This window comes from Lactuca virosa, chromosome 5 (assembly GCF_052849685.1).
Source record: "Lactuca virosa cultivar CGN04683 chromosome 5, Lactuca_virosa_CGN04683_v6, whole genome shotgun sequence".
Classification (NCBI taxonomy): domain Eukaryota; kingdom Viridiplantae; phylum Streptophyta; class Magnoliopsida; order Asterales; family Asteraceae; genus Lactuca; species Lactuca virosa.
This window is the reverse complement of record NC_136430.1, coordinates 180,070,066-180,096,467: the sequence shown is the minus strand read 5'-3', so window position 1 is coordinate 180,096,467 and position 26,402 is coordinate 180,070,066. Positions and strand designations below refer to the sequence as shown.

At 35.7% G+C, this 26,402-nt stretch overlaps 1 long non-coding RNA gene across 1 annotated transcript; it reads right to left on the bottom strand.

Annotated features, from left to right (window-relative positions):
- Nucleotides 1-20,392: 20,392 nt before the first annotated feature.
- Nucleotides 20,393-21,613, bottom strand: LOC145115962 (uncharacterized). Its single transcript, XR_013711795.1, has 2 exons — nucleotides 21,490-21,613; nucleotides 20,393-21,285 (listed from the first exon to the last, which is right to left on the bottom strand). It is a non-coding gene; the product is annotated as an uncharacterized LOC145115962 (long non-coding RNA).
- Between the last annotated feature and the right edge of the window lie 4,789 nt (nucleotides 21,614-26,402).

Here is a 26,402-nt window from a genome sequence, read left to right as displayed (position 1 = left end):
TGGACCGAAACTTGGAATCATGCAAGTTGTATAGTATGATGAATGAGAACTTTCAGCTTGGAAAATTAAGACTAATTCCTTATGTGAATAAGGAAAGGACTAATGGATCGAGTACACATTCTTGTGCACTGGTCAAGTCCACCACAAAAGATCAAGAAGACTATTCGTCATGATTTACTTAAGTTCAGTAAATATGGTTATACTTATAAGTTTAAGTATAAGTCTGTAGCATTGGAGAAGTTTCAATGTGAGACAGAACGAATAAGAAGAATCAAAGTATGGCAGAAAGATAAAAGTTTCTCAAATCTGAAAAGATGGGAGAGTACTTTAGTATCATGTTTATGATCATCTTAATGATTAAGATACCATATCACAATTGGTCCTCTAAAGTCATCTTAGTGCATTCTTATGACTAAGAAGAGGAGTCATGAATTGTTGAAATGGTTAAATCAAAAAGATGAGTCATACTTCGTTCCAAAACAATTCTTAGAGTCATACTCCAAGATTGTAACTTGAGTGACATATCTTAAAGAGGGTTTGTTAACACTAGTCAAATGTAAGAGTAAAAGGTTATCTACTTTTGTACATTTGAAAATGGTAAGTTGTGATGTTTTGGATAAAACAGAGACCAACTTAGGCCAATTGTGTAAAGTGTTAGTCTTAATAAAGAATCCGCACTATCTCTTGAATATTTGACAAGGGAGTCTTATATGTCAAGAGGACAGTGGGAGTCTTAAAGCTCTTGAAAGTTTCAAGACTTAATCAAGAATAAAACCTAAAGTCCTTCACTAGCACACGACTTGAGGTTTATAACCTATCGTGTTGAAATTTTTGTGCCTATTCAAGTTGGCTTTGCATAGGAGTTCTGAGAGTTCTCAATTGGTTGCACAACTATTTGGAAGCAATGGCAGGCACCTGAGCTGCCAAATGGCAAGAATTTAAGATTGCACAAGTTTAATCAATATGAGTTTGGATTTGTCACTAACCTTGTCTTGTGATTATGGTTTTGACAAATTCACAAGGATAAGAACACATACACTATTAAATCTAAGTGTCATAAGGTTTCTCTCCGATTCATGAAAATGATGGTGAGGAAACACTTTCACTAAGTAGATTTTAGCTAGATAGCAACTGTGATATTTGCATTCTCAAAGTCGTTAGTGGAGCGTGTGTGGTTTACCGGCACACTAACATGGACTTGTGAGAAGTGGCAAAGGTCTAAACAATTGAGACTATGATTACGACATCCCTTTTCATAGTTCTAAATTTGTTTAGACACACATGTGAGCTATCTAAGAGAGGTGTATGATTTTGATAAAGTTTTATCAAAACAATCTAGTATCAGAAATCTGAACTTTGGTAAGAAAGTCAGCAGATTTCTGAGTACATGTCAAAGCTAGTGGGAGCATAAGTGTTATGCTAATAATCATCATGTTAGTGGGAGCATGATAATTATGACAAAGGTTCCAAGTTAGCAATGTTAATTATAGAAAACAAAAGTTTCAATTCGTGAGGTTGCAGGGGTTGAAAAAGTTGTTTTGCTATAATTAAGGGAGAGGAAATTATACTTCATTTCAATTCTAAAAGCTTAGATTGAGATTTTAATCGTATTTAATCAAGGATATATATATGAATTTCATGTTGGAATGGCTCAACATAAGGAAATTCTATATATGGGTCCATTATTTGCGTTCTAAAATTCGATTATGATTACGGCATCCCTTTTCATAATCTGAATTTTGAGAACTTGGCAAATTGAAATGGAAATATTATAGCAAAAGACTGGTTTAGTCTTTATGTGAGACATCATGAATCGTGTCCCATATGCTTCAGATATAGGATCAATTACATGTGATATATTCATCCTTTCTAAAATTTTCCAAATGCCTGGGGCATTATGAAGGGAAAAGGTCTAGAATTGGATATGACTAAAATGATTAAGCAATTGTCGAGGACAATCTAAGGTTTACCAAAGATTGGTTGCTCAAGGACAGTTGGAAGTATAATGTTAATTCTGGAAGGACCATATTGACATAATCTGTAAGGAGGCAACTCTTGTTCAGAAGTAATAGTCAAAATGGAATATGGAAATGTTTCAAAGTTAGAAATTATTCAATCTGTGTAAGATTAGGAAACATAATGAAAGAAGGATGTTTCCAAGGAGCTGATCTCCTTTGGAATGCTCTGTAATGATTGTTGTCAAGTCTTTCTGACTTCGTGCATAATCATTAAGAGGATCAATGCATATAAGTTTAGAATCTAACAGATTTCAGTAAATGGCATGAATTTGGAATTCTTGCATTTGCAGTAAGGATTTGGGACTGTGAAAAGAGGATCATTGGAGTGATGTTCAATTGATCTATTTTACAAAGTAAAGATCATAGACAAACATAGTATGCATACTTGGTGTATGGCATGACTAGTGTTTAGAAAACATAGTGTACATGCTTGGAGCATGGGACAACTATTGTTTTAAATTCAAGTAAAAGTTGATAAAACCGAAACAATGAATAATGAGTAATCAGTATGGTGATAAATAAAAGTGTTTATTTATATTCATAGGGTTTGATACCATATTTGATTCATTTATTCTTGTGTTTCACTTTGCATGTTTTGATTTCCAGAATAACTAAGTCGCTCTTCCTGAATGATTAAGTTATTCAAACCATCCACAGTCGGTCATATGTTGGAAGTAGATATGAATCAAGACTGTCATGGGTTGGTTTGTAGAGGTCCAAGTTGGTGGACAAAGTGGTGCTACAACACTCATGAGTGCTCATAAGTTCTGAGTATTGGATTCAACCCGCGCTCATTTGAATCACTTCATGGATTTTATCACGAGTGATCATGAGACGATAATATCTTATATTCTTCAAACCTAGAGATATGAGTTGTTACTATGAGTTGGTTATACATTGATTGCACGAAAACGCATTGGTAACTCGATGTTATAAAACGTGCCTTTGTGTATGATTCAACAAGTAGTAGAACAAGCCATATGAGTCGAAGTTTATCCATTCCTTTTACCTTCGGGATAAAAGCGATATCTGTGGGCCCCTCGATGATTTAAAGATGATACATGTGAGTGCTTGGCCAAGCCAGGACTGATTTGATTTGTTCAATCAGTCAGTCATCATGAATCGGAAATCGGGAAACAACAAATGGACAGAGAGAATGATTGATAATCCATGTCTCAGTCCATATGATATCTAGAATGGAGGAATATATGATCCCTTATCTAATGGACAAGTCATTGACAAAGGTCAGAGTTCATCGACAAGGTCAGAGTTCGACAGAAGCTTTTGAGAGCTACGATTGCTGATCGGTTCCTGAAGTCATATGCAATAATAGTTTTAGACTTATCCAAGTGGGAGACTGTTGGATTAATGTCTAAGTCCATAACTATAATTGGTAAGACTTAACCCGACCCGGCATGGTCGATTTGGGTTGCATGGCATCATGCATTTGGAAAGACTATAATGAGAGAAATAACACTTAAGGTTGGTTAATATATTATAAGTTCTAATATATTAATAAGGTTATTTAATTAGTATTGATCAAGAATTAATTTGGAATTAATTAAGTGATCAAAAGGAGACTAATTAAATATATGGGTTGATTGTGTAAATCATTCATTCTTATATATGTGGGCTTGTGATCCAAGATTCCTTATGTTGGACTAAGTCCATGGGGTGACCCATGGATACTCCATGGAGGTTAAAATCCATGGAGCATAAGGAATGGGTAAAGTTATGAGTTACATGGTGTAACCCTAATGGCCACCATATAAAAGAATCCCATGGCTCAAGAAATCGTGCACTAATGTGTGAGTGTGAGGGCTAGACGATTTCAAGGAGTGTTCAAGTTTCTCTCAAGTTATTCCAAGTGTATTTGGTGTTGTGTGAACCATTTGAGGTGTCACACTTGGGGCACTAGGCACTCAAGCTTCATGAAGACATTCTACATCAAAGAGGTATGTATTCTATCTTGTTATATTTATTATTTTGTATGCTAGATTAGGATAATACCTTGGATGTTCATAATTGTATGTATAATAGAGAAAACATAGATCCAAGGTATTTAGGGTTGCATGTACACTTAGGAGTGTTAGAATGCTCATAATCCAACACCCTTAATATTTACCCCTTAATCAGTGTGCCGGTTAACCACACACGCTCCACCGATACTATGATAAATATTAAGTTACCATTTGCCTACCTTGTTAAGTCCAGGTTAGTGTGCCGGTTAACCACACACGCTCCACTAACGACTTAAGCAAAGTGCAAAGTGTAATTTCATGGGTTAGCACCAAATTCACATTTTCCTAAGTAACTAAGATTGGGTATTAATAAGAGTTTAGTTACTTAGTATTTATCATTAATACTTTTAATGAAAGGAGAATTATAGTCCTTGTCCTACCCGTTCGGCTAACGACCCTCCACCAGTCAAGGAAGCGGTGGGTGAGAGTGGACACCCATTAAACTGCCATTTTATAGGCAGTAACCTTATACCCCCCTTATAGACCGGCTTCGTGAATGAGGCCTACTAACGGTAAGACTGACTTTACTCTTATACATATATATAAATATTATTAACTTATAATATTATAAAGTATAAGGGTTGAATTTTAACTTTTAAAATTCTAAGGGCTAACTTGGAATTAAAGTATTCATAAGTGAAAACTTTTCAAATTCCAAAACTTGAGGGCAAGTTTGAAACTATTCAAAACTAATTAATTCCATAACTTATGAGTTTAAAGTAGTTTTAATTAAAAAAAAATTAAAAAAAAAACTCCTCAAGTTCCATAACTTGAGGACAAGTTATGGAAGACTTTAAACTAATTAATAAAAAAAATAACTTTTTTTTATTGTAACTTATGGAACTAATTAAGGTTACATTTTTTTTTAATTTAATGAAGAGACTCTTGAACCTCCATAACTTGAGGACAAGTTAAGGAGTCATAAAACCATTTAATTAGAACTAGACTCTTCATTTTGTAACCTTTGCTAACTTTTATGAGTTTTATGATTCTTAAATGTGACTTTTCATATAACTTGAGGACAAGTTACAAAAACACACTTTGGAATCAACTCTTAGATTAAAATGGATTGAAAACAACTATTTCACACAACTTTTCTATTAATCTAAGAACCTCATAAGAACAAGATAATTCAAATCATCAATCTTCAAGAAATTAGCATGAACATACAAACTAATACAAATCTTGAAATTATGACAATTATCTTAGCAATTGGATTAGCATGAACATTACCACATCAAAAACAAGTTTATAAGTCCAAAAACATCTTAGGGTAACGTTCCTAGTCCAATTCCAGCCAAAACAATCGAATATATGCATTCAACTCGATTTTTCAGCTACTTTTGCAAGTATAACAAAAAAACAAGCCTAGGCTCTGATACCACTGTTGGGTTATGAGCATTCTAACACTCCTAAGTGTACATGCAACCCTAAATACCTTGGATCTATGTTTTCTCTATTATACATACAATTATGAACATCCAAGGTATTATCCTAATCTAGCATACAAAATAATAAATATAACAAGATAGAATACATACCTCTTTGATGTAGAATGTCTTCATGAAGCTTGAGTGCCTAGTGCCCCAAGTGTGACACCTCAAATGGTTCACACAACACCAAATACACTTGGAATAACTTGAGAGAAACTTGAACACTCCTTGAAATCGTCTAGCCCTCACACTCACACATTAGTGCACGATTTCTTGAGCCATGGGATTCTTTTATATGGTGGCTATTAGGGTTACACCATGTAACTCATAACTTTACCCATTCCTTATGCTCCATGGATTTTAACCTCCATGGAGTATCCATGGGTCACCCCATGGACTTAGTCCAACATAAGGAATCTTGGATCACAAGCCCACATATATAAGAATGAATGATTTACCCAATCAACCCATATATTTAATTACTCTCCTTTTGATCACTTAATTAATTCCAAATTAATTCTTGATCAATACTAATTAAATAACCTTATTAATATATTAGAACTTATAATATATTAACCAACCTTAAGTGTTATTTCTCTCATTATAGTCTATCCAAATGCATGATGCCATGCAACCCAAATGGACCATGCCGGGTCGGGTCAAGTCTTACCAATTATAGTTATGGACTTAGACATTAATCCAACACTTATACCACCAGCCGTCATCACCATGTGTGGCATCTTCAGCTGCCACCTTGAGAAGCTCCAAGACCGCCGCATGCCACCTCGCTGTGGAGCACCACCACCCTAGATCTACTGTCGGAGACGTCGTGGCAGCCAGATAAACCATCGAGAACCGTCGGAGTCGTCGCAAACAGCTGGAGAGGCCACCGAGACGAAGCAGAAGGCTGTGAACGATGGAGCTGAGGCCGTGAACAACTGGAAGGCTTCGGTAAGGCTTAACCATGAACCGTTTCTCCCGTCTTTATCCCTTTTGGTTGTACAAATTTATCATCGTCGTTTCTGTTTTCTCCGATGGCGACAGCCGCCGAGTCAGTGGTTGGGAACCTCGATCTCGTGTCATTTATTCGTATGTGTTGCTGCTATGAGTCGAATACGTGGGTGTGAGTGTATTTTCTGGCCGGAAAATGTGGATAACCACCATGGCAGCCAACCATGGTGGCTGCCACCATATCATCTTCTCCCGTCGCCACCAGCCACCGTGAGGAGGTAGCTGTGTGCGTGATTTGGTGTGTGTGTGTGGGTATGGTTCGTGATTTGGTGGCTGTGTGTGTGTGTGTGTTTGAATTAGCGTGTGTGTTATTCGGATTTGCTTTGAAATATTGTAACCGATGCGAAAATAATAAAAAGAGACTCGTAACCACCACCATGAGGTGGTGGCCGCCTTATGAAACCCTAATGGGCCTTATGAGACCCTAGTGGGCCTAATGAAGCCGTAATTGATCTAAGGACTTAGTTTTGGGCCTAATGGGCTAGTATTGGGTTGGAAAACCCTAATGTCATGAAGCCCTAATTTTGGGGTTGATCGGGACACGTACGTGAATTATTTAATAAATCTAAAATATTAATTAATAATCATCTGCAATTAACCTAAGGCAATATTGGACTTAATGGATTATGTCCTTAATGGGTTATGTAAGAAACACTTAACCCTAATCATCATTTTATGTGAAAACCCTAATTGGGTTTGGATACTTATTGGGCTATTTATTGGACTAAGCTGCTGTGGACCTTAGTGGGCCAACTCAGAACATATTTATGGACTAAGGGAAATTATTGGGCTTCAGGATAATACCTATTAGACAGGCTTGGGCCCAATTTGGAAATTGGGCCATAAGTGGGCCATATTTAGGCCTTGAGGATTATTAGCTATTGGGCCATCAGAATGCCAATTGTTTGGACTAGAATAATTGGTTGGGCCTTCAAGTAAGTCCATGTAGAGGTTTAGGCCCAATTTGAAAAATTAGGCCATATGTTGGGCTTTGGCCTATTACTTGTCTATTGGGCCTTTGGAGTGTGAGTTGGACCTTAGGCTTGGAACCCAATTATTAATTGGGTATTGTTGATGTTGGCAGTTCGGGAATCTGTCAACCAGCAGCTGGGGTTGCATCTGCGGGACTTCAGCAGTGCCAGGTGAGTCTCCTCACCATACCAATGGGTCTAAGGCACTAATGTTGACCCATTTTATGATAGGTGATACACTAGCTGAAGTTGTATTATGTGGCATGTTAGCTGGTTATGTGATAGGGAGTATGCTAGTGATTATGTGGTATGCTAATTGATTTGTGGTACGTGATATGCTAGTGGTCTTTGTGATACTTGCATGGAAGACCTCGGGGGGTTCCCAGGGCACTTAGGTGTAAGACGTTGGACAGTTTCCTTGGCATCCTAGGTCAAGACCTCGGGGGGTTCCCGAGGCACTTAGGTGTAAGACCTTGGAGGGTTTCCTTGGCATCCTAGGTCAAAGACCTCGGGAGGTTCCCGCGGCATTTGGCTAAGACCATGTGGGGGTTCCAATGGCACCCGGTGTAAGACCGTGGAGGGTTTCCAGGGCTTCCCTATATGTTTATATGCATGGCTGGTGTAGTTGATATGATTTATGTGAGTATGTGAATAAGACCTTGGAGGATTTCCATGGCATTTTTATATGTGTATCTGCATGTTTATGTGATTGTTATGGTTTATGTAGTTGTTATAGCTAATATGGTTTATATGGTTTTGTGGATTGTGTGGGGTATGCTCTGGGGAACTCACTAAGCTTCGTGATTATAGTTTTGTTTATGGTTTCAGGTATCATCGATTTGAAAAGGAAGGGCTCGGGTTGATCGTAGTGCACACACCTATGATTTCCGTAATGAATGATTTTGGGATAAACTCTGATAAATATTTTACTTAATGATGATTTGAAATGCTTGAAATAAATGGTATCAATGCTTTAGCTACATTTAAAAATGAAATTTTTACCCTTGATTTTTGGGTCCTTACATGGTACTAACATTTGCAATGATTTTCAAGGAGTAAAGAATGTTAGAGAACTCAAAGATGGCGACTTGGAACTCCATGTGGGCAATGGCACTAGAGTAGCTGCCAAAAGCCACATGACAATATAATCTTTTGGTTTCAAATGGTCTTAATCTTATTTTGAAAACTGTTTTTATGTACCTAGTATAACTACGAATATTATATCTACTTTTCGTTTGTATGAACAGGGTTTTCATTACAAGTTTGACTTTGATTCTGAAAACATCACTGTGTTTAAAGATAATGTGTTCTATTTTGATACTAGTCCCAATAATGTAATAGATGAAATCAATTTAAATGTTTCATACCAAAAGGAGATTTCAATATATAACTTAAATAAGAAAACAAAGTCGAATTTAAATGAAAATTATTTATGGCATTGTGGACTTGGGTACATAAACAAAACTCGCATTGCTAAGGTCTAAAAGGATGGAATCTTAGAGTCTAGAGGCTCATTATCTTTTGATGTATATGAATCATGTCAGTATGGAAAGATGACAAAATCTCCTTTTACTGGTGTTGGTGAAACGACTTCGGATCTATTTGGACTCATACATACGAATGTATGTGTAGATTTTAGGAAAATGACCAGAAACAATGAAAGATACTTCGTTACATTTACTGATGACTTCAATAGATTTGGATATATGTATCTTATGAAACACAAACATGAAACATTCGATGTCTTCAAGGTATTCCAAAATAAAGTATAGAATCACAACTCACTCCACTGGGAACACCTCATATAATGTTGTTTCAGAAAGGACAAAACGTACTCTACTTGATATGGTATGATCGATGATGAATCTTAATTCTCTTCTTCACTCATTTTGGGGTTATGCCCTTAATACTGCATCTTGAATTGTAAACATGGTCCCAACTAAAAATGTTAGTAAGACTCCCTATAAGTCATGGAATGGAAAAGTTCCATCAATCTCTTACTTAAAGATATAGGGTTGTGAATCATATGTTAAAATAGAGAATTCAAACAAGCTTGACCCTAGATCTCAAAAGTGTATCTTTGTGGGATAACTAAAAGAAACCATGGGTTATTACTTCTTCCAGAAAGAAGTGAACTAAATGTTCATCGCCCAAAAAGTTGTTTGTTGAAGATGATTTTATCTTCCATAAAGCAAGTGGGATCCCCATTGATCTCGAAGAAATTTAAGAGACACAACCTTTAGTTGAGAATGATAATCAACAAAGCACTGTTGATCCTGAAATTATTGTTCAGATGTAAAAAACCACACAAACTGTATGACGCTCCAGTAGAGCTTATCAGGAACCTGATAGATTTGGATTTCTCATTCCTAGAGAGGAAGTCTTCTTGATGGATCAACGTGAGCCCATCATTTATAAGTCATCTACTACAGACGCAAAGTCTGATAAATGGCTTGAAGCCATGAAAGCTGAAATTTAGTCGATGAAAGAAAATCAAGTATAGGACTAGGGTAAAAAATGTACAAACTTTAAAGGCATGACTAGTCGCGTAAGGGTATACTCAGATTCAAGGCGTTGACTATGAAGGTACCTTAGTTTCTAATATAAAATATATTAGGATTCTCATGGCCATAGTTATAGATTGCGACTATGAGATATGGAAAATAGATGTCAAAACCGCTTACCGTAATGGATATCTTGAGGAAGATGTCTATATGGAACAACCTAAAGGTGTACAAACTAGATAACCTAAAGAATGCGTGCAAACTAAAGAAGTCCATTTATGAATATCTTGAGGAAGATGTATATATGGATGTCAAACCAGATAACCTAAAGAAGGTGTGCAAACTGAAGAAGTCTATTTATGGATTGAAACAAGCATCTTAGACCTGATATCATCATTTTGATGAAAATATCAAAAAGTTTGGTTTCCCAGAAAGTCCTGATGAACCATATTTATACATCAAATCAAGTGGGAGCTAAACTGTTTTTCTAATTTTGTATGTCGATGATATATTACTGATCGGGAAAGATATCCCAACATTGAAAGGGACTAAGGCGTACCTTACTAAGTCCTTTAGAATGAAATATATATAGGATGCTATATACATACTCGGTATTAGGATCGATAGATATAGATCCCAAAGACTTCTTCGTTTGAGTTAGAGCACATACATGGACAAAGTCTTAAAACGTTTTTCAATGGATAACTCAAAACGAGGAACTGTACCCATACTACCTGGCACCCTTCTTTCTAAGGATAACAACCCAAGTACTTAGATGAGATCAAAAGAATAAGCCACATATTGTATGCTTCAATAGTATGTTCAATTATGTATGCTATGACATGTAGAAGGCTAGATGTAGCTTATACTATTAGTCTAACTAGTAGGTATCAAACTAATCATGGAAAGAAACTTTACATGGAAATTAAGAACATACTTATGTACTTAAGAAGGACTAAAGGCATGTTTCTGGTTTATGGTGGAGTTTTAGAAGAGCTTACTATAAGATGTTACACTGATGTTGGCCTCAACATTAATCGAGATAACTCACGATCACAGTCGGGATATGTGTTCATGTTGGGTTTTAGTATACTACAACATCCTATGGTGCACATACAACCCTAAATACCTTGGATCTATGTTTTCTCTATTATACATGCAAATATGAAGTTTCCAAGATATTACCCTATACTAGCATACAAATATCATATACTTGGGGTAATAAAATAGATAGAATACATACCTTTTTTTTATGTAACTTGTCTTCATGAAGCTTGAGTGCCTAGTGCCCCAAGTGTGACACCTCAAATTGTTCACACAACACCATGAACACTTGGAATAACCTTGAGAATAAGGATACTTTGGTTCTCTCTAGTGAAATCGGCCTTGCCCTTTTGTGTACACACACTCGTCCCATTTCACCAACCAAGGACATCTTTATATAGTGTGGAGATTAGGGTTAAACCCTAATACACATGACCTTTCATTTCATATGATCCATGGGTTAAACACTCCATGGACTATCCATGAAAGCTTAGCCCAACCTAAATGAACTTGGCCCATCACACACATATATCTTAGAGTCCATATTTAATTAGTTCCTTTTGATCACTTAATTAATTATAAATTAATTCTTGATCAATACTAATTAAATAATATGATTATATATTAATATATTAGAACTTATAATATATTAATATAAATCACTAGTATCCTTTTTTCCTCATCTTGTCTATCCAATTGTCCCGATGCCATGCAACCCAAATGGACCATGTCGGGTCGGGTCAAGTCTTACCAATTATAGTTATGGACTTAGACATTAATCCAACAGTCTCCCACTTGGATAAGTCTAAAACTATTATTGAGTATGACTTCAAACCCTGACTAGCAATCGTAGCTCTCAAAAGCTTCTGTCGAACTCTGACCTTGCCGATGAACTCTGACCTTTGTCAATGACTTGTCCATTAGATAAGGGATCATATATTCCTCCATTCTAGATATCATATGGACTGAGACATGGATTATAAATCATTCTCTCTGTCTATTTGTTGTTTCCCGATTTCCGATTCATGATGACTGACTGATTGAACAAATCAAATCAGTCCTGGCTTGGCCAAGCACTCACATGTGTCATCGCTAAATCATCGAGGGGCCCACAGATACCGCTTTTATCCCGAAGGTAAAAGGAATGGATAAACTTCGACTCATATGGCTTGTTCTACTACTTGTTGAATCATACACAAAGGCACGTTTTATAACATCGAGTTACCAATGCGTTTTCGTGCAATCAATGTATAACCAACTCATAGTAACAACTCATATCTCTAGGTTTTAAGAATATAAGATATTATCGTCTCATGATCACTCGTGATAAAATCCATGAAGTGATTCAAATGAGCGTGGGTTGAATCCAATACTCAGAACTTATGAGCACTCATGAGTGTTGTAGCACCGCTTTGTCCAACATCTTAGACCTCTACAAGCCAACCCATGACAGTCTTGATTCATATCTACTTCCAACATATGACTGACTGTGGATAGTTTGAATAACTTAGTCATTCAGGAAGAATGACCTAGTTTATTCTGGAAGTCAAAACATGCAAAATGAAACACAAGAATAAATTAATCAAATATGGTATCAAACCCTATGAATATAAATAGACCACTTTTATTTATCACCATACTGATTACTCATTATTTCATTGTTTCGGTTTTATCAACTTTATACCTGAATTAAAAACACTAGTTGTCCCATGCTCCAAGCATATACACTATGTTTTTCTAAACAATAGCTTTGCCATACACCAAGTATGCACTCTATGTTTGTCTATGATCCTTACTTTGTGAAATAAACCAATTGAACATAATTTCAATGATTCTAATTTCACACTCCCAAATCCTTATCGAAAAATGTGAGAATTTCAAATTCCTATCATTTATCGAAATCTGTTTAGATTTTAAACTTATATGCACTGACCCTCATGTAATGAATATGTACAAAGTCACAAAGACTTGTCAACAGTCATTATAAGGTATTCCAATGGAGATCAACTCCATGGAAACTAAGTCTCATATTCAAAGTACATTGCTTTGGACATGCTTCTTGCATTAAGTTTTCTAATCTTACACATATAACTTCCACCTATGGAGACAACTCCATATTCTCATTTTGACTATCACTTCTGAACAAGAGATGCCTCTTTTCAGAATATGTCAATATGGTCCTTCCAAAATTAGCACTATACTTCCAACTGTCCCTGAGCAACCAATCTTTGGTAAACCTCAAATTGTCCTCGACAATTGCTTAATCATTTTAGTCATATCAAATTCTAGACCTTTTCCCTTCTTAATGCCTCTGGGCATTTGGAAAAATTTAGAAATGACAAATATTATAGCACATGCAATCGATCCTGTACCCAAAGCAAATGGTACACGATTCATGATGTCTCACATAAAGACATGATTCTAGACCAGTCTTTTGCTACAATATTTTTATTTACCATGTTTTCAAAATTTGACTATGAAGAGGGATGCCGTAATCATAATCGAATTTTGAAAACGCAATATATAAAATTTCCTTAAGTTGAACCAATCCAACATGAAATTCATATATATATTCTTTACTAAAGATGATTAAGGTCTCAATCTAAGCCTTTAGAACTGAAATGAAGTATATCCTCTCCCTTAATTATAGCAAAACAACTTTTTCAATCCCTGCAGCCTCACGAATTGAAACTTTTGTTTTCTATAATTAACATTGCTAACTTGCAACACTAACAATAATTATCATGCTCCCACTAACATGATGATTATTAGCATAACACTTATGCTCCCACTAGCTTTGACATGTACTCAGAAATCAGCTGGACTTCTAGAAATCAATACTTTATTGACTTTCTTACCAAAGTTCAGATTTCTGATACGAGATGCTTTGATAAAACTTTATCAAAATCATACACCTTTCCTTAGATAGCATGCATGTGTGTCTAAACAATTTCAGAACTATGAAAAGGGGTGTCGTAATCATAGTCTCAATTGTTTAGACCTTTTGCCATCTGCTTCAAATCTACTTGGTGGAATTGTTTCTTCACCATCATTTTCATGAATCGGAGAGAAACCTTATGACCCTTAGATTTTATGGTGTATGTGTTCTTGTCCACGAGAATTTGTCAAAACCATAGTCACAAGACAAGGATAATGACAAATCCAAACTCATATGGACTGAACTTATGCAATCTTAACTTCTTGCCACCTGGCAGTACAGGGCCTGTCATTGCTTCCAAGTTGTTATGCAACCAATTGAGAACTTTCAGAACTCCTATTCAAAGCCAACTTTCACTGGAATGGGCACAAAATATGTCAACACGATAGGTTATAAACCTCAAGTCGTGTGCTAGTGAAGAACCTCAGGTTTTATTCTTGATTAGTTCTTGAGACTTTCAAGACCTCTAAGACTCCCACTGTCCTCTTGACATATAAGACTCTCTTGTCAAATATTCAAGAGATAGTTTGGATTCTTTATCAAGACAAACACTTCACACAATTAGCCTTAGTTGGTCTTTGTTTTTATCCAAAACATCACAACTTACCAATTTCAAATGTACAAGAGTAGGACACTTTTACTCTTACATTTGACAAGTGTTATAAACCTTTCTTTAGGATATGTCACTCAGCTTACAGTCTTGGAGTATGACTCTAAGACTTGTTTTGGAACGAAGTATGACTCATCTTCTTGATTTGACCACTTCAACAATTCATAGCTCCTCTTCTTAGCTATCAGAATGCACTTAGAGGATGAACTGTGATAAGGTCTCTTAATCATTAAGATGATCATATAACATACTACTAAAGTACTCTCCCATCTTTTCAGATTTGAGAAACTTTTATCCTTCTGCCTAATTTGATTCTTCTCATTCGTTCTGCTATACATCGAAAATTTTCCAATGTATCAGAATTACACTTAAGCCTGTAAGTATAACCATATTTACTAAACTTTAGTAAATCATGACGAATAGTCTTAACGATTATTTGTGGTGGGCTTGATCAGTACACAATAATGTGTACTCGATCCCTTAGTCCTTTACTTGACTCAGACATCCATGTGAACAACTAATTAGTCTTAATTTTCCAATGCTTGAAAGTTCTCATTCATCATACTATTCAACTTGCATGATTCCAAGTTTCAGTCCAATTGAAACTTGGGCGATGAGGAACTTTCCTGATTTGGTAAATTTAGACACTACCACAAATGAAAGAATCAAATCCATTTTCCAATATTGCTGTCAGTGGAATCATATAAGCAACAATTTTCCACAAATGCCATTGTAAGGATACTTCAAATAAATAAAATTAAACAATTTTCTTTTATTTTAAAACTTTGCGGAAAAACTTATCCTTACAATCCACATGGAAAATTGTTGTTATCTATTCCTTAGCAATATATCATAACTTCTTAAGCAACTGCTCAAAATTCTGATGCGATCGAAATCGACCTTCGCGATCAGAATCAACATATACTTCCTTTAAGATTTCTCTCTATTCTTTGATTCTTAAAACATCAACATGTAACCCAGTCACATCATGTAATGAGGATCTCATAATAGAACTTAACAGAGTTAGATAATGGGCTGTACCTGATGTAGAGTCAAACTTATTGACTTTAACATCCTTAGGTAAATTTGGCAGCTTTGCAATCAACGCCCCTTCCTTTGGCAAAATAAACATATGCACCCTTTGGTAATGAGACTATCTCAGACTTAGCCTTTCTCTTTACCATTTGGTCAATCGGGTTGACTATGGCCAATCCCTTTCCATTGGGAAGAGAATGCTTTTTCTGGATTTCCAGTGTCACCATTGTCACTGTCCATAAAGTTTTTGGGAAGTTGATCTTCTAATCAAATTTGCTTTACTATCGTTCCAAATCATTGCTGATTCAGCAGCACCAAGCAAATAGATAAGATCATTAAGGGTCTTGTCATAGTCTGTTTCATAGGAGTCCCAAAGGAACTCACTATGTGACTTAGAAAGTGATTAAACCACCAACTTTCTCAAGACTTTGAGACCCAACTCTCCCGGCTTGTCAATATGTGACTTCATCTCCAAGATGTGATCAAACCTTGACCTTGCCTTGCCAATAGGGCTTGAGTGACCTTGAACTTGTGGGTTAGGGAGAATAATTGGAGGAGGTGGAGAAAGTGAAGTTCCAAGAGATTTGGGAAGATCATAGATGTCTGAACTAGACATCTTTTGGGAGATATTCAAGTTTAGTTGATTTAAAGTCCTTAATAAAACACCTAATATGAAATATTAAGGCTAGGACCCAACAACCTATTTATAACTGGAAGAGGGATGCCGTAATCCAAGTTAGAAAATAGTTGAAGGTAGGTAAATGACGATTTACCAATTTCCACCATGAAAAACAAAATATAATTAAGTTTTAATTGGATTTGAAACTCCTAGATCTTTTGAGATACATTGAACTTTCAATGGCATGTTTGAATCTCGATTGTGCCCTCTCAAGTTTGTGACTGGGATGCCGAGGATCACAAACAAGGTGTGAATAACCATGCAAATTGACTTGGTACCCTTAATTTTATCACCCAATCGATGTGCCGGTTAACCACACGAGCTCCACCGATCTATAATAAAACTTAAGTCACCCTTTGCCACACATTGTCAGTCCCATGTTAGTGTGCCGGTTAACCACACACGCTCCACTAACGACTTAACAAGGGTGGAAAGTGTAATTTCATGGGTTAGCACCAAATTCACATTTTCCTAAGTAACTAAGATTGGGAATTTATAAGCGTTTAGTTACTTAGTATTTATCATTATACTTTTAATGAAGGGAGAATTATAGTCCTTTCCTACCCGTTCGGCTAACGACCTTCCACCAGTCAAGGAAGCGGTGGGTGAGAGTGGACACCCATTAAACTGTCATTTTATAGGCAGTAACCTTATACCCCCCTTATAGACCGGCTTCGTGAATGAGGCCTACTAATGGTAAGACGACTTGCTCTTATACATATATATAAATATTATTAACTTATAATATTATAAAGTATAAGGATTGAATTTTATCTTTTAAAATTCTAAGGGCTTAACTTGGAATTAAAGTATTCATGGGGAAAACTTTACAAATTCCAAAACTTGAGGGCAAGTTTTGAAACTATTCAAAACTCTTGGATTTTCATAACTTATGAGTTTAGTTAAAGTTAAACATTTTATTTAATGAAGAGACTCTTGAACCTCCACAACTTGATGACAAGTTATGGAGTCATAAAACCATTTAATGAGGGCAAGACTCTTCATTTTGTAACCTATGACAATTTTTATGAGGTTTAAGATTCATAAATGTGACTTTTCATATAACTTGAGGACAAGTTATAAAAACACATTTTATGAACTATTTCTAGATCAATTTGGATTGAAAACAACTAACACACAATTTTTTTCATTAATCTAAATTAACTCATAAAACAAGGTAACACAAAAAAAAACTTTGAATCAATTTTTTAAAACCTTTTCATATCCATAACTTATCGAGGTTTCAAAAAACTCTTTAGATCAATCTTTTAAAACTAATAAAATAATCATATCATTTTATCTTTTACTAAATTTGACCTAATTCAACTCATATAGCAAGTGATTCAAATTTTAAAAATAATTAGTTTTTCACAAAAACAAGTAATTATCTTAAAATTTGACAAACGTCATGTTTTTTTTTCTTTTTTTTTCAACTTTGAAAATAAAACATTTGCATCAATATAACAGAAAACAACCCATGGCTCTGATACCACAGTTGGGTTTTAGTATACTACAACATCCTATGGTGCACATACAACCCTAAATACCTTGGATCTATGTTTTCTCTATTATACATGCAAATATGAAGTTTCCAAGATATTACCCTATACTAGCATACAAATATCATATACTTGGGGTAATAAAATAGATAGAATACATACCTTTTTTTTATGTAACTTGTCTTCATGAAGCTTGAGTGCCTAGTGCCCCAAGTGTGACACCTCAAATGGTTCACACAACACCATGAACACTTGGAATAACCCTGAGAATAAGGATACTTTGGTTCTCTCTAGTGAAATCGGCCTTGCCCTTTTGTGTACACACACTCGTCCCATTTCACCAACCAAGAACATCTTTATATAGTGTGGAGATTAGGGTTAAACCCTAATACACATGACCTTTCATTTCATATGATCCATGGGTTAAACACTCCATGGACTATCCATGAAAGCTTAGCCCAACCTAAATGAACTTAGCCCATCACACACATATATCTTAGAGTCCATATTTAATTAGTTCCTTTTGATCACTTAATTAATTATAAATTAATTCTTGATCAATACTAATTAAATAATATGATTATATATTAATATATTAGAACTTATAATATATTAATATAAATCACTAGTATCCTTTTTTCCTCATCTTGTCTATCCAATTGTCCCGATGCCATGCAACCCAAATGGACCATGCCGGGTCGGGTCAAGTCTTACCAATTATAGTTATGGACTTAGAAATTAATCCAACAGTTCACACTTAATGGAGAATCCATTTCTTGGAAAAGTTCAAAGCAAGAAGTGGTCGCACTTTCTACAACAGAATTAGAGTATATAACTACATGTGAGGCAATTCAAGAAGTTGATTAGATCAAGAAATTCATCGATGATCTGGATGTTGTTCCAAGCATAAAAAATGTCATTGAGATGCTTATTGACAACATTGGTTCTATCACTATTACAAGAGACCTGATGGTTACCAACAAGACTAGACACATTTAACCGAAATTCAATTTCATTCGTCAAGAGTTGGAATTGGAAAATGGGTGCATTGAGAAGGTTCACACAAATGATAATCTACAAACTCCATTCACAAAGGCTCTTTCTCAAAACAAGTTTGGGAGATTATTGGATCTATATGCTCAAGAATCATTATTGAGTGATATTGCTAAAGACACATGATCCTATTGGGTCACACCTTAATAAGTTGGTACTTATTGAATATTTATTAATTAAATGGTTATTAATAAACAAAATTCAACTCATGTATTTAATTAGTGAAAAAGTATTGTTTTATGAATACAATATCATTAGAAGTAGAAAACTAGTCAATATATCATATTATATGATATAACAAGTCATGTACAAAGTTTTGGACACTTTGGTTAACCATAACTAAACTAGTGACTTACTCGACCATGGTTAAGTTAGCTGGTAAACAAATTTTGTTCCCTTTAGGCCTCATGGCCGAAAGTTATTAGTGGGATGGAGGTTGCTTGTCAACCTTCATCCTCTAGTCCTCTATGCTCCTTTTTCCATCCAATACATTAGAGTGTTCTAATAGAAGGGCTTTACCTTAAATGGGATATATATATATATATATATATATATATATATATATATATATATATATATATATATATATATATATAAAAAGGGGCTTTTGTGCATGAAAAAGTTGCTACTTTTTGGCCTCCAGCATGTACTCTTTCTCTAGCAAAACCGTAAGTAGCAAGATCTAGAAAGCTCCCTCAATTGTAAAATTGTTACTTGGCTTTTGGTGTTTAACTTGTGTCTTCCTTTTAATGATTAATTGTTTAAGCACATAGGACTTAAAGAGCAAAGTCTTAGAAGAATAAAACTAGCATTTTTAGGGTATCTTACTCTTGGTGGTGGATTAATTATATAGAAGTTCAAGTTACTTGTTCTTTCCATCCACACCAACACGGCAAATCCAAGAGGGTCCAAAGGCTTCAAAGGCTTCAAAGGTTGTCATACAAAAACACCCTATGGTTGTTTTATATCATTCTAACCTGTATAAAATGATCCTTGATGGGTTTGCTTTTTTTATAAATTTGAAATTTACTAGAAATTTTAAAGCTTCCATTGCTGGTTTTTAAGAAAAACTCACCATTTTATGTATCAAAACACATCACAGAAGTACGTACAGATGGCGTCCATTTCTTTTGTTTACCTCAAGTTCTTTTTGTTCATCTACCTTTTGTTTTCACGACATTAGTTTGATTTTCCTAATCGTTCTGACCTTTCTGCCTTTTGGGTATTATCATTGTGGAGTTTCGATGGTTTGTCTTCCATCTCCATTGATTTCGGTGTATGCCGTATAGCCACGAGGGTTTGTCATTAGCCAAATTTCTTTCTGATTAACTCAGGTATCCACCTGTCTTCTAATACCTGCCGATTTTGAGCCGACATCGATTTGGGTCACCATCATCTTCTTCCAATCCGCTTTAAAAACAAATCATTCTACCAGCTATCACCATGACATAACATAAAGACAAAACTGTAAAATTGGTCCTTGTGGTTTGTAAAAAACTTTGGATGGAGTCCAAAAAGTTTTCAACTTAGCAAGGAAGGTCCAAAATCAATTCCTGCGATTTTAGTCCAAAAAAACTTGAAAAGACGGTTATACCCTTATTTATTTATTTTTACATTTTTTTACATTTTATTAACATTTCAATAATAATAATAATAAGAAAATAGGTAAAACTCTCATTCTCTCTATCTTACGTCTCTCTCTCTCTCTCTATCTCTCTCTCTCACACACACAAACACATACTCACAGGCGATCAAACCCAAATGGCTAGAACATCTCCGATGTGTGTTATCGTTCATCCCTCCCTTTCTCTTCAAAACCCACATACATATTTCACACACAGACACTAGTTTCTTGGTTTTTTTATATTTGTGATTGTATATAAAACCCAGTTTCAAATTTCAATCTGAAGCTTGAAAATTACACATACATACACACCGTTGGTAACTCCTCAAAACTCGAGGTTTCTCCAATAAGCTCACGTCCGGTCTCATCCTAATTTATCCCTCCCTCATCAGCTAAAGAACGACGGAACATTAACTCCATAACCTCTACTTAGTTGACTTGTGTGGTATTAGAACACAGTGGTTAGTGGTTTTTGACACCAGTGAACATAACCCACCGTTGGTAACTCCTCAAAACTCGAGCACCATCGACCGACCTGATCTTTGCTTCCCTCTCTCCACACCGTTCAATCACCCTACCTGGAATCTATTTTCTAGTTCCAAAATTGGAATCCACAAAACCCAAAACACATTGCATCTGATTTCAAATCCATACTTACCTCTCTTTCTCTGTTACACACATCAAATTTCTTTTTCTTTTGATCCAATGTGATCATCTCAGTTCTCTATGCAAATTAGATTTTCACCGAACCTAAAAAACTTCTCTAGAAAGGCGATACATAGTTCAAAGTTTAATTTGACCTCCTGAAGGGGAAGGGGGTTTCATCGGAGCTGTGTTTAGGAAACCTGCAGCGGGGTTCACTCATCAGGAGGTTGCGCAATTGATAGGAGGTAGATTCTTGAAGATGAAATGACAGAAAACTTGTAGATGTCTGACAATGGGGTTTTACCATCGAGGTTTCGTGATGGCAGGTTTCAATCTTCAAGACGTGAATCCATTGGTTCAAGAAGGAGAGGGGGAATAGAGGCGATGAGAAGTAAGATACTTACCGGCGATGAAGGGCAGTGAGAAATCTTGGCGGTCGACGACGACATTAGGGCGGCGATGTTAGGGCTTCTCGACGGGAAAGGTGAGTGAGAATGGAGAGCAATTTTGACGTCAATGACTTTTTGATGAGTGAGAGAGGGAGAAAGAAATGAGTCGGGGTGTTGTAGCTTGTAGGGCCCATTTTTTTTTTAATTATAAAACAATTAAAATAAATAAAGAAAGTTTTAAAAAGAAATTAAGAGGGCATAAAAGTCATTTCAAGTGTTTTAGGGACTAAAACCAAAGAATAAAAAGAAATTAAGAGGGCATAAAAGTCATTTCAAGTGTTTTAGGGACTAAAACCAAAGAAAGTTTCTGATTTTGGATTTTCCATTTGTACCCTATCCAAAGTTTTTAGAAAACCACAAGGACCAATTTTACAGTTTTGTCTAACATAAACCCTCTCCTATAACGATTCTATATCGATTCTAGCCTCCAATCCATTTCCGTCTTCTCCGTTTTCAAATTTATTGAAGCCTACATCTTCAATTTTGCGTTTCAATGTTAAAGCTATGAAGTCGAAATTTTGATTTTAACTAGACCTTTGATTAAGTTTTGACCATCTTTGTTATTCCACCAGCCCCCAACGCTTCTTACTTTTGATTTTTACTGGTAGCAATGCAAACATTCTTATTTTCTTAATTTCGTCTATAAATAAGGGTTATTTGGTCTTCCATTAAAGGTTTATCTTACTTGTACCTAGTTCCTCATGTCGTACATATACTTCAACATGGAAATAAAATATGCCAAGTCTTATTGGTATTTGGGGTTACAGGCTTTTACAAAGTAGGGTACGGTAATAGGCAGCAAGTTTCATTATGATATGAGGTTGTCAGATTCCACCATTTATGTCCCAAATTCATTTTTCTTGAGGTGATTTTGAATCCTATGGTTTTAATTTAACCTTATTAAGAAAGGTATGGAATTCTAATGTACCTCTCCTAGTATAGGAACTTCGGGCTAAGTCTTCTCCCATTGGCTTGACGAATAATTATTTCATAGTTTCCACAACAACAATTTGATAATCCTTTCAACAATCTCTCTTTTTTCATATTTTCTGGTAAGTACTTCAAAAAACAACTTCATACACAGTATTTGAGTTATTTTATCATGTCAAATCCCTAATCTCTATGGAAAATCTATCAGTATTTATGTTATTTTTCTTTTTTCAAGCTTAAAAGAGGCTGTCGGTTTGAAAGGGTGCATAATGGGTAGGACTTTATTAAGATTAAGTTGTGGAATGAATATTGTAGACAAATAATAAGCTTTAAATAATTAGTAGTTCATCAAACGTGTGCTTAATCAGGCATTTATTCACTTTTTTTTTTACCAAAAATCAAGTCTTTCTAATTTCTAAATCCTTAATAAGAATTACAAAGTTGTTGTCTACAGTGGATTAGAAGAAGCAAACCCTTATAATTTCTTAGTCGGCCTTAGATTTTTTATATCAACAATCATCATTGATTATAAATTAATGATCTTTCTTTTCTTTTGTTTATGCTTTAGGTGGTTACTGATGTAGGCATCTAACTATGATAATACCCCTACATGTCTACTCTTACTTCAACTTTAATCACAGTTAACTATTGATGTTTCTAGCAGGTCGTTATTGGTCCTGCAACTGTTGTTAGGAAATGAGTGGCTTCCTTTAGTAGCTACTCATTCTTACATATGGATTATGGTATTAGATTTCTATTTTGGGTCAAGATTTTGATTTAACAAAGATGATATTTATGTCTTTTATTAATTCCATGGATTGTGATGGATCTTTTTTATAAATCCAAAATAATATTCATTCAACATGTTAAAGAAGAATGTTTTACATAGACGTAGCAGGTAAACGAGCAACAAGCTGTCCCGCAACCCCTTTTTGGATGGCAAAACTAATTCGTTTAAAAACAACATCTATAGATCGTGGGGTTATAACATTACTATGCATGACCCATTGGACTCTATTGAGTAGCTCCACAACTTCTAGCGCAAGGAAACCAAAAGTATCAAATGAAAAAGGTATAAACATGTGTTGATTTTCCATGCACGCTTTCTCATGTTTTGCCACTTTGCATGATGCAACTTTTAAAGCAGCTTGCACCATAGTCAAAACCCCACTCCTCAAAGCGCACAAGAGGGGAAACCGATGTTAGATCCACACATGCATACTTCGCTCCAGCCCATCCAAATACTAAAACATAAGTTGGTCTAAGAGTTGATCTTCCTTCCAATAGGTCAGTCAGAAAGTTCACAGATGCCTCTTTCTTGGCAAAAACTCCAGCGAGCCTAAATATGTCGAAAAGAATATCCATAACCAAAATGTGTCGATACTTGAAACCCGAGAGCTCTTTAAAATGAACTGCATGTTCCCCAAAGGAGTCCAAGCATGCCTTGCGACAAACAGGGCAAGTCTCATCATCCGAAAATAAAGGGATCATAAGGCGATACTTGAGGATGACACGATACTCCACTGGCGACATATGCTGGCGAAGACCATCAATAGGAATAGTCCTAAGAAAATCCTGAGCATGTGGGCCCTTAGACACTCAAAAATTGCTTTTTGCCTAATTGTCATGTCGAAGTGAACTTCCATGTCTTGGATAATTTTACTAAAAACGACACTCGCCAATGAATGTTAGGCATTTGGAGGGGCAGTGTCCTTATTACTGAAACCGCTGAAGTCAAAGCCCGAAATTGTATCACGAAGAAAAACCAAAGCACAAACATAATCTGAATCCATACCACATATGTCGCTATCTCGTAAGATGTGGTCTTGTAACACCCACGATTGACCTCGTGAGGCCACAAAAGCATAGAAGGAAGCCTCTACTGCTGAATACAACCCCAAAACACCAAACCTAATTGATAACGAAGCTAGTCAACATTGAAGGTCACCAAAGAACGGACCCCCACAAACCGCAATGTCGTCATTCTTGGATAAAAAAACATTATTGTTTTTTTTCAATGTGTATGTTATTGTAATTTAATACAAGTAAATGTTATTAATTTTTTTGAACACAAAACAATATATGTACATAACTTAGTTTTTATGAAAATTGGTTATTATCATTTGAATTTCATTATTAGATAAAAAACATTATTGTTTTTTTTTTCAATTTGTGTGTTGGGTCATGTGTTGCGTCTTAATGGGCTGTTTTGTTGTATATTTTGTTACCCGGTATTGGGCCTGTCCAACCGGTCATTTATTATTAGGGTTAGACTATATATGGTCCATGCATGCATCGTAGTGAGTTAAGTTTGGCAATAATTCTGTAAACCCTAATCACGCCTCTACCGTAGAAGTTCTTTGTCGAGCTCTTCTGAGGCGGTGTTTCTTTGATCGTTCAACACATCTTTTGATCATTGTCTTGTTCATTCTCATTACTTTGTTTTTCTGATTAAGAATCTATTCGATCTTAAAGGATTTATTCCTACCAATTGGTATCAGAGCAGGAGACTGTGTAATCAAATATGCATCTCTTCTGTTTGAAGAAGCTATTAGGGTTTCCGCTATATTTTGGATCCGTTTGAGCCGTCATTATTCTATTGATGTTACTTTGTGATCGAAATATTACCCTAATACATCTGTTTACAAGTCTGATTCTTAACAGGTTCAAAGATCAAGTCATCATGCAACAAGACGATTCTCACATCAATTCTATCAGCAACATTAGATCAACCACCAGGATCCCTATCTTGTTTCCCAGCGAATATGAAGTCTGGGCACTTCACTTTGAAGACTATGTTCTTGGATTAGAGAATGATGGTTATCTGATCTGGGAAGTCATCAATCAAAGGCCATTTGTTCACACTGCAAACAGAAGAGTTATCAAAACTCAGGCTGAGTACAAAAAACTTCTCATTGACGTGACAGAAATTCCTCAGGATGAGAAGAATGAAATGATTTGCAACGTGAAAGAAATGAGAATTATTCGATTCGCCTTGAAAGCAGATACCTTCCGGTTGGTTAGTTCGTATGATACTGCTAAAGCAATATGGGATAGGCTGAAGGAACTTTACTCCACTGATGTAGAACTTGAGCCTTCCATTCCAACACTACTGCTATCGGAGTTTGGAGCTTTTCAACAAAAGTGTGAAGAAAATTTGTCTCATGTTTTTAACAGGTTCAATCATCTCATCAGCAAGATGGTGAAGAATGGTATTGGGAGGGAAGTGATCGAACAGAAGGTCACTTTTATGAAAGGACTAAGATCTGAATGAAAGTTCGTGGTGTCCACTGTTAAAGCGCATGAGCAGTTTAAGAACTACTCCCTAGCAATGTTTGTTGGGATCTTAAAGTCACATGAAGATGAGGTGACTAAAGAGTCAAAGGTTGTATCTGGAATGGGATCACTGACCCTAGTTGAAAAGGGTAAGAAGGTTGCAGAAGAAGAAGATTCTGAGTTTGAGCTCTTGGTTTGAGAACTCTCCAAAGAGGAGTTTGCAATGATGGTGTCTAATCCAAGGAAGTTCGCAAAGAAGAACTACAACAAGAACAAGAATAGGAACTGGCAGGGCAGTTATAGCTCTAAGTGAGTGAACGAAGAAAATGTGATAGGTTCGCATAAGGATGATGACAAAAAAAAAGCTCCTAGGTGATTCTAGATATGATTGTAACTACTGCCACGGCAAGAATCACTTGGCAAAAGAATGCATGCTAAGAAGGTTAAATGAAAGAAAGAAAGGAGAATATGATGAGGCGTTCCATCTGAGAAAGCTTGAAAAGATCAAGCAGAAAAAGAAAGTTGATAACATTATGCCTACTTTTATTGTGCAGGGAAAGAATGATGATGATGAATTTGGAAGAGCGGAAGTGTGGTCCACAGATTCAGAAGATGAAGAGGTTTGCAGACCCACTCACGGGAAGAGCTTCGTGGCGAATGAG